This window comes from Colias eurytheme, chromosome 26 (assembly GCF_061535395.1).
Source record: "Colias eurytheme isolate Ceu_HAF_F1 chromosome 26, ilColEury1 Martin Lab GWU primary, whole genome shotgun sequence".
In the NCBI taxonomy this organism is placed as follows: Eukaryota; Metazoa; Arthropoda; class Insecta; order Lepidoptera; family Pieridae; genus Colias; species Colias eurytheme.
The window spans coordinates 8,373,480-8,385,801 of record NC_143005.1 but is presented as its reverse complement, the minus strand read 5'-3'; the positions used below and the strand labels follow the sequence as shown (position 1 = coordinate 8,385,801).

General features: G+C 32.1%; 1 protein-coding gene across 1 annotated transcript in view; it reads right to left on the bottom strand.

Annotated features, from left to right (window-relative positions):
* Positions 1-3,455, bottom strand: part of LOC149897315 (uncharacterized) — a 102,296-nt gene extending 98,841 nt beyond the window's left edge. The window contains exon 1 of the mRNA XM_090116918.1: positions 3,413-3,455. The gene's annotated coding sequence lies outside the window, so the exon portion shown is untranslated. The remainder of the gene's footprint in view (positions 1-3,412) is intronic.
* Positions 3,456-12,322: the final 8,867 nt, after the last annotated feature.

Here is a 12,322-nt window from a genome sequence, read left to right as displayed (position 1 = left end):
TGCTTGCCACATTTATGTGTGTGTGAAGTCCCATGTCCCCTAGTGGGGTAAGGGGCAGATGCATTATACATCTGTTTCACTGATAGATTTTCTTTAGGGATAAGCAGGTGATCAGCCTTCTGTGTCCTGCCAGACCGAGACATTTTTTTTCTTCGTCTGCACCGGGAATCGAACCCAGGACCCCTCGGCTCTACGCTCATGCGACAACCACTGTACCAAGGAGGCAGTCTACATTTATGTAAGTTGATGGAATTTTAAAAGTTATCTTAATCTAGGTAATAAATAAAAAACAAAATCATTGTTTATTTAATTTATACTCAGTATTTTGCTTTTTAATTTCATGAAATGCGGACGTTCTTGTTTAGTTTTTCGTTGTTATTAAAAGTTGTTTGCGAATAAACTCCATAACAGCTCTATCAATTTTAAAAATAATTTTATCAATGAACTACATTTTAATCGAGTAATACAGAATACATTTTTTATTCCGATTTAACACGGTCGAAGCCAGGAAAAGTAGCCAGCTTACTAATAGCAATCTAGATATTTTTATTTTCTGCCAAAATTATAACATTTAATTAATAATGACACACTCACGTGCAAAATAAAAATGTTACGTTATACTAATGAGTACTGGCGTATAACTAACACTGGCGTTAATAATTCCACAATAATTAAATACAGTTACGTTGCTATAATCTAGTGGAGTTAAAAAATATAACCTTGAATACACCGCATTGCAGTGTGTTTGATTCTACGCAACATTTGGTTTTTGTTACCCCTTCCACATGATATTAATGTTCTACATCTAATATCTAATATATCTAATATATAATTATATTATAAAGGCGAAAGTTTGTAAGGATGTATGGATGTATGGATGTATGGATGTTTGTTACTCTTTCACGTAAAAACTACTGAACCGATTACAATGAAATTTAGCATACATATAGAGGGTAACTTGGATTAGCACATAGGATAGGTTTTATCCCGGAAATCCCACGGGAACGGGAACTATGCGGTTTTTCCTTTGAAAACGCGGGCGAAGCCGCGGGCGGAAATCTAGTAAGAGTGCCTTTTTTAGGCATGATCTATTTCAGGTAGAAGGTGGTTGTTATTTCTGAATAGTCCTCAAGCTAGTAACTATTGCATTAATTACCTTTGTCTTGTAATAAAATTAAACAGTTCCAGTTTATCAATTAAAATCTACATTGAAATCATACAATGTGTACCATTTTTGGAAAGTTTAAAAAAAAATGACGTGTCGTTATTAGTGTTGTGTGTAAGGGACAATTATGATAGGATTACAGATATTATGGCAATCTCGATTAGGGAAATAAAATTTTGCTGAAATACTATAATAAATAATTCTCAGATTGGAATATTCGTATATATTCGTATTGATTTACAAATCAAATAAACTCAAACATTTATTTATTCAATTAGAATTCTTTTAAAAGCACTTTCGAATCTCCATTACATATTTTACCATTTACCACCGATTCGGAAAGCAATCAAAGGAAAATATTCACACATCAAAGGAAAACTTCATTTTAAAAATGTTACATCATCTTGGTTATCAACGCATGAAATCAAAAACATCGTAAGTAACAAAACCAAACATCAAAGGCGCTCAATAAACACGACGACAGTAATGAAAAATTAAATATGTAGACACACGAACGAATCAGATGGTAATTAACTTCAAGTGTGACTGAGCTTGTTGACAGACTCCGCAATTTGGTTGCGTTGTCTTCATCTATTTGCTATCTTGTATTGGTGTTTGTTCATGATCGGATGATGTATTCATTGCTAATTGGTAATGCTAACAAAAATGTCGGTTACATTATCCTTTCGTAGAGCAAGCTTGTTTACATGGAATAAATCTTTATGTGAAAACAAAAAAAGTTGTATTAATTTTCATTTTATGAATAATATAATGTATATCACCAAGGATATCTTTTTATCAAATTTTTTAAAGAAATTATAATTGAAGCGAAAAAAAGAAACTCACACTACATTAAACATACCATTGATGTTTTAGACAGTTATGGTGAATATACAAATTTACATACAACGAGTTTACGTATTATTTTAGCCTATTATATTAGAAAACAAACTTAGACAAAACAATATCCAGTGATTATAATATGTAACTGGGTCGAAGTTGCTTTTTTACCGTTTTTATGTTTTTTTTCCTGTCTTATAAGTTATATTTAAATAATACCCGCCTTATTTTACTCACAGACAATAAATAAATGATTATATCTTACATTTAAACAATATATCTACCCGCCTGTAATTCTTCGTACTGCAATTCCAAAAACCCAGGAAGACTCTTGTTACCCTTCTAACCATTATCACTGTTGCAGCCAATATCATAGTATCTAATAACAAAGTCAAAGCAATAGAAACTTGGGCAATCGCTCCCAATAATAGCAGCAAAACATCTGCTTAGAAACCTTTCCCAGTGCCTGCAGGTGCGAACTTATGAACTCCGCCAATAAGTTAGGGAAAATCACCAACTGCGTAGTAATTATGTAAAACAGTTTTCGCATTTCCTACTCCATATTCATAGCGCATATTAGTTTACTAACAAGCTGCTTATGTATTTATTATTAACAGTAGCTTTTGATTTAATTAGTCGGATAGTTATGCGGCTTTATAGAGCGAGCAGCCTCGCGAATGCTGCGCGAAGCTCGGTCAGTGTGAACGTTGTTCGGTCGAGGAAAACGCGCCATTTTCAACCGAGCTACGTACACATGTACACATATACCGTGCTGCTCAATGATATTATATGCAAAAAGTTACAGGTTCAAATTCAAATTCACAGTCAAATTCATTTATTTCAAATTCAAATAATCAGGTTATCAGCGCTACGGGAGTAGAACGTCGAAATGTCGCTAATTCGCCACAATTTACTTTATTGACTCTTTTTCGCTCACGATAGTTGATTCATGGCGTCTTAGTATTCCGTCTAATCGTAGTGTGCCGTTTTTGAAGATCGAATGCTGTGTTGGTAACTTATATACACCTTTTTACTTATTACATCGTTGGTGCTGCTTCGAGTTATAGCAATTGCCTCGCGAGGCTGCTCGCTCTGTATGGACTCGCCTTTTGACGTCGGTCGTCATCCTATTGTAGCTTCGAGGGTTGTTTGATTTTGATATTCGACGGTGTATCGCATTGTTACCTTGTTTTGTCTATAATGTTAATACTTGTAAGCTTTTGAGGTTTCATTTTGATATTACATTCCATAGTGTATGCATGATACGTTCCATTTCATATTAACCTTATAATTTGATAAGTGTTCGATATCTTTTTAATTAATTTGGTAGAATTTAAATCAAGTCAAGGCAGTCAAGAATAGAGAAGTAAAATATTACATTGTATTTGTTTTTCTAAAGTACTATACCTTTAATCAGTTGCTGACAATTATTAGTCACCAGTTCCTGAAAAAAAAAATATTAAATCAATATTCAAGTGACAATTTTAGTCAAAGAAATTATGTTAATGACAGCGATAACGATTACACCGAAATTTATGAAATTTTCATTTAAGTATAGATAATATTATTAGTTTATTAAAAAAAATGTTCCTTCAATCTAACATTTCAGTAGCTTGCATCGGAAAATAGTAGAAAAAGGTACAGCATTATGAAAATTGCTTGCAACATCTGCGCAATATTGATTCTGAAGGAATTTTTGCACAAACATTCTCGTGTTGTTTTCCAGAAATTTCATTATAACTACTCATTTTAGCATTGGTTGTAGGCTCTAATAGTTTTGCACTGCGAGTATAGGTCTTAAAAACTACTGTATAAAGTATAGTTTCGATTAACTCTCTCAGACAAGCAATGGCCAATCTTCAGTAACTACGATCATAAAAATGATTAAAACGGGTTAAAAGTTGAATAAATCGAGTTTTAAATCCGTTAAAATTTCTAGATGCTGCTCTATTTCATATGCACAATCATAACTCTTATTTATTAATGTCGTAATGCTATGTCAGGGTATTAAAACCCTGTCATATTTTTAAGTAACTAACATAAAAAAATGTTGTTCATCACTGCATTCTCAAAAGCTTCATTGCAAACACCTACAACTGATGTAAAGAGAACATAACTCATTCAAACGAAAATTCGGTCTTTTTCTCTTCACTACGCTAGTAATTTATTACCTAACTACCTTGTGCTTTTGACTTCGTTTGCGTTAAGTCTCATAGTATATGCCAAATAGAGTGTTTATTTTCTGTACGACATCTACCGATATATTGGTTATTGTATTAAATTACATTCAGTATTGTGTAACTTGTATGCAAACATACATAAAGGCAGAATATTTTGAATTTTTTTAATTAAAAAGACAATATTCTGAACATTTTTATTTTCTGTTTCTGTTTTATTTACGCATGAGACTTGATTAGGCTAGAAAAAACTTAGTGTAACTATATTATTTAAACAAATAAGTGATTACATGAATAATAATTGGATATTCAATATTGATATACATACATACATTAAATTTGTATTTGTTAATACACATTCATGTAAATATTGGCTATTATTGCTATTCACATCAGATTTCAATTTCTCAAATCTAATGCATCGAAATGGAATTTGGCTCTCGTTCAAGTCTTCGAATATTAGAGGATTACTGACTTTAACAAAATATACCTTTATTTTCTTCTGTTTAGAATTGTATTTTAAAATGGATAAACCATAATAAATAGAAAATTGAATTAAAATAAATATAATTCAAGAGTAGACGATTTCACGTTGATTCGCGAGTGTCTTTCATATAAAGTTTTATTTTTAAACAGAGTTTTGTAAATCAATAAGTGTGAACTTAGGCATAACACAATAGTTTATTTGTAAAAATCCAATCCTACTAATTATATTACACATGCGACTGTTTGTGAGGATGGATGTATGTGTATGTAATATATGTATGTTTGTTACTCTTTCACGGAAATACTGCACATATTATTTTTTGAAGTTACAGAGGTTTTTATGTTACCGAGGTTTATGTTATCGAGGTTCAACTACAATGCACTTAGCACACATATAGAGGGTAACTTGGATTAACACATAGGATAGGTTTTATCCCGGAAATCCCACGGGAACGGGAACTATGCGGGTTTTTCTTTGAAAAACGCTAACGCGGAAAGCTAGTATTATTAATTCCTTGTGAAGAAAATATCAATATCTTAAAAATACACTTGAGTAATAATACCTACAGCTTTCAAGTGGTAAGAATATTTTGATAGCAGAATTAGTTTATTTCCATCACAAACAAACTCCAAACAAATTGCCTATAATATTACTCAAACCTTTGTATCAAAAAGAAACAATTGAATCCCGCCACATTCCCCAAAGGGAATACAGAAACTTCTAGTAAAAGGCAAAAAGAAACCGCGAAAACGAAAATAGCCTGTGTTTTTTAATTAATGACTTAATGTCATGAAGATCAAAGAAAGAATCGCATAGAGGAGGTCTTTTTGGCATTTTCAAGGCCTTTTCTTTGACACAACTCGTTACCATGTATAGTTAGCTGTTTGAAAATGTGAAGCTTCTACGTATTAGCTCATATTTGTATGGAGATTGAACTTTGTTACTTTATCTGTATTAATGTTATTAAGAGGTGAAGTTTATGTTACAGAAAGTTACAAGACTTCTAGTTCGTGTAGGAGTAACGACTTGTTATTAAATTTAATTTATTATTGAAGTGAAACTTCTTTATCGGGGTTGGAAAAAAATTTAGTGTAACATTTTTTCGTTACGCGTGACATTTTTCCGTTACGTGCCATCTTTTTCTTATCCCTACCACGCGTGATTCGACGTATTTCTGTAAAGTTGCATATAGTAAATTATTTTTTGAAAAATAAGGTCATAAAGAAGTTTCACTTCTTACGTGTGTACACTAGTACATGCACACATTATTTTTACTACGTACCAAATTTTAATTAGGCCCTAATATCTATCTTTTACCGATTCATTTTGTGTAATAGACATAATATTATACTAGCCCTTCTTCCCGATTGCGTATGAAGTGGAATAAACTATGATAATTTACAGAATAAAGCATATCTCAGTGTTAAACAATGTGACTTTTTCCTAGTAAAAGAATTTTAAAAATCAGTAAGGGCTGATTTTTCAATCCTTGGTTAAAACTTATTCGTCGAATAATGTTAAAACCATTTTAAAAACGTATTCTAATTGCCCGTATTTGACAGGTTACGTGACATTTTAATATTATGGTGTAATACTTTATTGGACGGATAAGTTTTATCCAAGCATTGAAAAATCGGCCCTTAAAGATTTTTCAAAATCAGTTAATCAAATTAAATACATACATCTTAAGATAAAATATAGGTAATCATCCTCCTTTGAATACTAGGACAGATATTATTAGACAAAATAGACGTAAAAATTTGTAGAATGAGTTGGTAAGCGCATAACTCGAGAACGGCTGAACCGATTTCGATAATTCTTTTTTTATTATATTCCTTGAAGTACGAGGAATGGTTCTTATGTAGAGAAAACGTAAATATTATGTACCACGGGCGAAGCCGGGGCGGACCGCTAGTATATATATAAAAATGAAACCCGTTTCGCGTTGTCACGGCATCACGTGTGAACGGGTGGACTGATTTCGATAATTCTTTTTTTATTTTATTCCTTGAAGTACGGGGATGGTTCTTATGTAGAGAATACATAAATGTGTACCACGGCGAAGCCGGGGCGGATCGCTAGTAATAATATAAAAAGCTTTGTAACAATTAAGAGTTCTTTATTCTCTTATAATTACTAGTTCCACGAGCTAATCGCAGAGTAAAACAAAATCAGATGCATTTCGCCTGCGGTTTAATGATAAACTTGTTTGTGGATAACGAAAATGCTCTGAACTTTAATCTACTCTGTTGTAATTAAGGTATTCGTACAAATGTGGAATTTGTTTTTAACTTGCATGTGGGATTGAGAGGATGCAAAGGGATAAATTATATGGAATACTAGTTAATCGACCGCGGCTTCGCCCGCTTTGTCTAAAACCTAATAAACTATACATACTAAAACCTTCCTCTTGAATCACTCTGTCTATTAAAAAACCGCATCAAAATCCGTTGCGTAGTTTTAAAGATTTAAGCATACAAAGGGACAGAAAAAGCGACTTTGTTTTATACTATGTAGTGATGATGTGGGGTATCAATGAAATTAATTATTTTTATTGTGACTCCATTACAAGGACAAGCTTTCCCCGCGACTTCGCTCTTTTGTTCTTCTTGTTAGCACGCATTCATAAATAATGACTATTTAATTTTTAACGAAAAATGTACATGTATTTTAACTATTTGAAATATGAAAACGTCTAGCCCATGTTTAAATTCTGATTTGTATCTATCAACCTGTCATATTGCATCAAAATGGGTTCAGCAGTTTTAAGGTTATAGCGTAATGCACTCATAGACTACGGTTACAAATAAATAAGTATAATATATTCTCAATTTAAATTAAATTAATAGCAACATAATATATTATTAAATCTCTACTAAGACTATGTTTAAGCTTTGTTGTATATTCCTAGACGCTAATTGTAACACAATGCATGAAAATACGGGTTTCCTACCGCAACCATTTAAACACGCTATAGGGCTGTCACAAGCGCTATTAAATAAATTATTAAATTCATATACAAACTCAACTTTTTAAATAATTTTTAATTAAACGATTATATTATTTCCTGTATGTTATAGCAAACATAAGTGCATAAAAATATGACAAAGATAAAGATACATAATATACTAGATGGATAAGAAAAAAGGAAACATAGAATATTTTATAGACCATATTATATTCTTAATTGAGGTCTTTTTATCTTAGTAAAAGAAAGCTGTATCTGTTAAAATAATTAAGAATTTCTCTCATTAATCCATAATTAAACCACGTCTCATTATGAATAACTTCAAAGTTTGATAATTGTCGGCAAATTCAAGATAATTGAGTGAGAAATTTATTAGATTCGTTTTGCGTTACAGATTTGTATCATTATTTAAGAAGTTAACACCTGGCGAAAGAGAAAGAAGAGATTTCGTAGCACTTGTGTAAATGTTTTTTTCAGCCTATGTTAATAAAGAATTTAATTTTTTTACAAGAGGCATTTAGAGAAAAAGGTCCAAAGTAAAAATTCGAGTATTAAATAGAGATAGAAATAAAACATACAAATTGTATATTATCCACGTTTCAATAAAGAATAGCTATAGATAATAATTCAACTATAAATACATTATAATAAGTTGCATGCATGAAAAAAAATTTATAAGAATATCGTCAGTGTGTCACATAAGTTAACTAATGATATCCGTTGATAGCTCTGTATTTTATCATTGCATTTTTCTCTGCAAGGAACCTTTAAGTGCAAAAGAATCTATTCTAATGTTATAAAACTACTACTTCGAATTGAAAAATTATTTCTGTGTTACAGGTTATAACATCACGCTATGACAAATAAGAGCGGAGCAACGACGAAAAATGTCGAGTGATGTCGTAAGCTTTACCCTTCAAGTGAAGAGTTTTCCTCATGATTATTTGATTTCACCAAAAATCCTTCTCTAAATACGTCTAAATCCAAATATAGACGGACTGTCGGGAAGCGACGGGATGCGGAACGAAAAACCTATTGTTAGACAATCTGGAATGAGATCAGAAATCGATCTGTACATCTGTACGTGAACAGCAACTGTCTATCAATCAAGAAATTCGTTTGCAGTTTGGAAATACGGTGGTTATCATTTTGTGGAATGGAAAAAGTATTCAACTATAGAGTAACCTTTTAAAGTTAACAAGTATGTGGTCTTCGAGCGTAAATAGAACGGGTACCTACTAGAGAAGCGCGTACCATCTTAGACCACATCTTAGGTCAACATCATTCGAGATAGTGGCCAAGCGCTTCCCTGCCGACAACAAAAAAAAAGAAAAGTACAATTTTTCAACTTTGTTTCTGTGGAACTTTTCATTGAATAAATCAGTGGTACTTCAATATCGAAGTTGCTATTACTTTCTTACAAATCTTATATCATAGATATACATAAAACATTTCTAGTTCATTAAATAACTAGGTACGTTTATAAATATTATTAACTTTGTAAGATAATAATTCCCATTTCTAATTTCCAGCTGTTGGCAACCCTATCCGAGCTGTGAAGATTGTAGTGTGAAAACTAGCGAATCGTCACTAATAGAGGACGTGTAGTGTAAAAAATCTACACCAGATAAGCCTGTTACTATGTATAGTGTATACCCTATATATACTATGTATGTATAGCTAGTATACAATATGATGTTTTTAGTAAATGTCACAGCTCTATGATAAATGGGAATTTTGTTCGGCTGTATTGGATTTAAGATCTAATCGATGTCGAGGGGTATAATATCTATACTTTTGTTTTGAATTAGATCCATATCAAAAGATCAATATCTTACCAAGAAGTATAGATTTTTTTGCTACATTTGTACTGAGTAACACATTTTATAACATCTATACTAATATTTTAAAGCTGAAGAGTTTGTTTGTTTGTTTGTTTGTTCGAACGCGCTTATCTCGGGAACTACTGGTCCGATTTGAAAAATTCTTTCGGTTTTAGATAGCCCATTTATCGAGGAAGGCTATAGGCTATATATCATCACGCTAAGACCAACAGGAGCGGAGCAATGCGGGTGAAACCGCGGGGAACAGCTAGTAATTTATATGCATCATCAGCTCATATTTGAAAACTTTACTTATCATAATAATATTGATTACATGTATTGTCAGAGCAAAGCAGAAGTACTAGTTATATTATCTGTGGCAGAAGATAAGTCTTTCGGATCATCATGAAAAGCCTAAATAAACATGAAATAAATTTTCTCTTTACTTATTTTATTATATTACATTTATTTATACGAACAAACACAATATAAAGAGATTAATTAACAAAAGCCCAGACCTACGCAACTTCATCTTATCCTAAATTAAATCTTGTAGGTTCTATGGATATAAGAGAAATAATTTAGAAACTAACAACACGAGAATGTCTGGTCTGTATTTCATTTGTTATTTATTTTCAACTAGTTGTGCCACATGGTTTTACGTGTGAAAAAGACCACAGACAAAAATTATTCTTTCTACATATCTGGTAAAAATTACATTATATTTTGACCTATTTTCTTACAAAATTTCATCTAAATTGGTGCAGTACTTAAGCTAAGTCATAAAAAGACTTCCCCATGTTTGATAATTATTATAAGTATGGATGATAAGCAGAACATTTAAAAAATAAGGATTCGTAACACCCCTTTAAAGAGTTTTTCATTACTTTGGAACGAGAACCTGCATGAAAAAGTGGGTCATAAAACGATTAAAACACGAGTTTAATTTTGCAGTAAAATTTTTAATTACTGTCGCTGCTGATTTGATAATTTTTATAAAACTCTGAGGTTCTTATTCGGTCATGCGCTTCATTTTAATTAAAATTTTCCATCATACAATCTAAATCCGTTAAAATTGATTCACTTTACATTTTTCATAATTTTATGATATTATATTACAAGCTTAGGTAGGAAATAATAATTTTGCATTATCCATACTAATATTATAAATGCGAAAGTAACTCCGTCTGTCTGTCTGTTACTCAATCACGCCTTAACTACTGAACCAATTTGCATGAAATTTGGTATAGAGATATTTTGATACCCGAGAAAGGACATAGGCCACTTTTTATTGCGAAATATGTACCACGGGCGAAGCCGGGGCGGACCGCTAGTATTATATTATATATTTAGGCTAAATTAAAACTAAACAGAGAAAAATTCATAAATCATCTCTATAGTATTACAAATAATTGAATTATCCGTCTGTTCAACCATTATTTATATTTTAGGAGTTTATTCTTATTTATTGTTGCCAACCATCTTTTTCTTTGTTCAGGGCAATCTTATTAAACCTTGAACCGATTTAAAGGGTTTTATACACGACTAGCTGTGCCTCGTGGCTCCGCTCCTGATGGTCTTAGTGTGATGATATATAGCCTATAGCCTTCCTCAATAAATGGGCTATCTAACACCGAAAGAATTTTTCAAATCGAACCAGTAGATCCCGAGATTAGCGTGTTCAATCAATCAAACAAACAAACTCTTCAGCTTTATAATATTAGTATAGATTTGATCAGTACATTTAACCTTTATTTCAACAAATGTTCTGCTTTTAAAAACCATACCTACCTCCTGTATCCAGCCAGTTTAAAAAATACTCTTGCAAGAAATTAACCCAGGATCTTTTACAAGATGTCTTAAAGCAGTATTAATTCCAGTTTAGAAAAATAACAGAGCTATTTATACGTCGTATAGCGCCATCACTTTCCCACACTGGAAATAATATTGCTTTAAGACGGCATGGTAACCCCAGATCAGAATATCACATCCAACCTCGCTCCAGCTTATTAATTCCTAAAGAACGAATTGATCTTGCATCTCTTTCAACATCAAAGGTAGGAGTGAGATGGAATGTTCTGCTAACTATAACAGATGAAACATTCATTACTCTTGGTTTGTAGAGAAAATAGTTTACGGAACGAAGTTTCATTTACAGTGGGAACAAAGTGATAAACTTATTGAGAGAAAAGTTGAATGTATAGATAGAAGAGAATAGCGTTTTATATGAGTACTAGCGGTCCGCCCCGGCTTCGTCCGTGGTACCTACATGTTTAAACTATCCTATCTCTCAAGTTGGATCGAACTGCACATGGTGTGCGAATTTTTTTATAATCGGTTAAGTGGTTTAGGAGTCCATTGAAGACAAACATTGTGACACGAGATTTATATATTATATAATATTATAAGATAGTTTTGGAAACGCTAGAATAGGCGCTATGTTGTGAATACCTATTTACTTTGGTAATGGCGAATTTGACGGAGAACCAATATATTATGTAGTTTTTAACTAGTCGTTAAAATTAACTGAGTAGGAACCTGTATAGGTACCAGCAGGCAAGAGCAAATATTTCTACAGCTTATCTGTTATTCTGGTATTTGAACTATATCATTGCCCGTTAATCTATTCAATGAATATATTCATACATTCTTACGCGGATATTACCGATCCCTCTCATCACAAAAGTCCGGCGTATGACTGTATTGTTCTTTATCTTATCTAACAAATTCTCTCGATTGATTTTTTTATCAAGGTAACAAAAGTGCTGGCACGGTCTGAACCTAGTAAATGAAATAGCAAACGATTTGTACAAGGAAACCTTTATAGTCTCATTAAATAAATGGGCTTAACCATCTTCAACA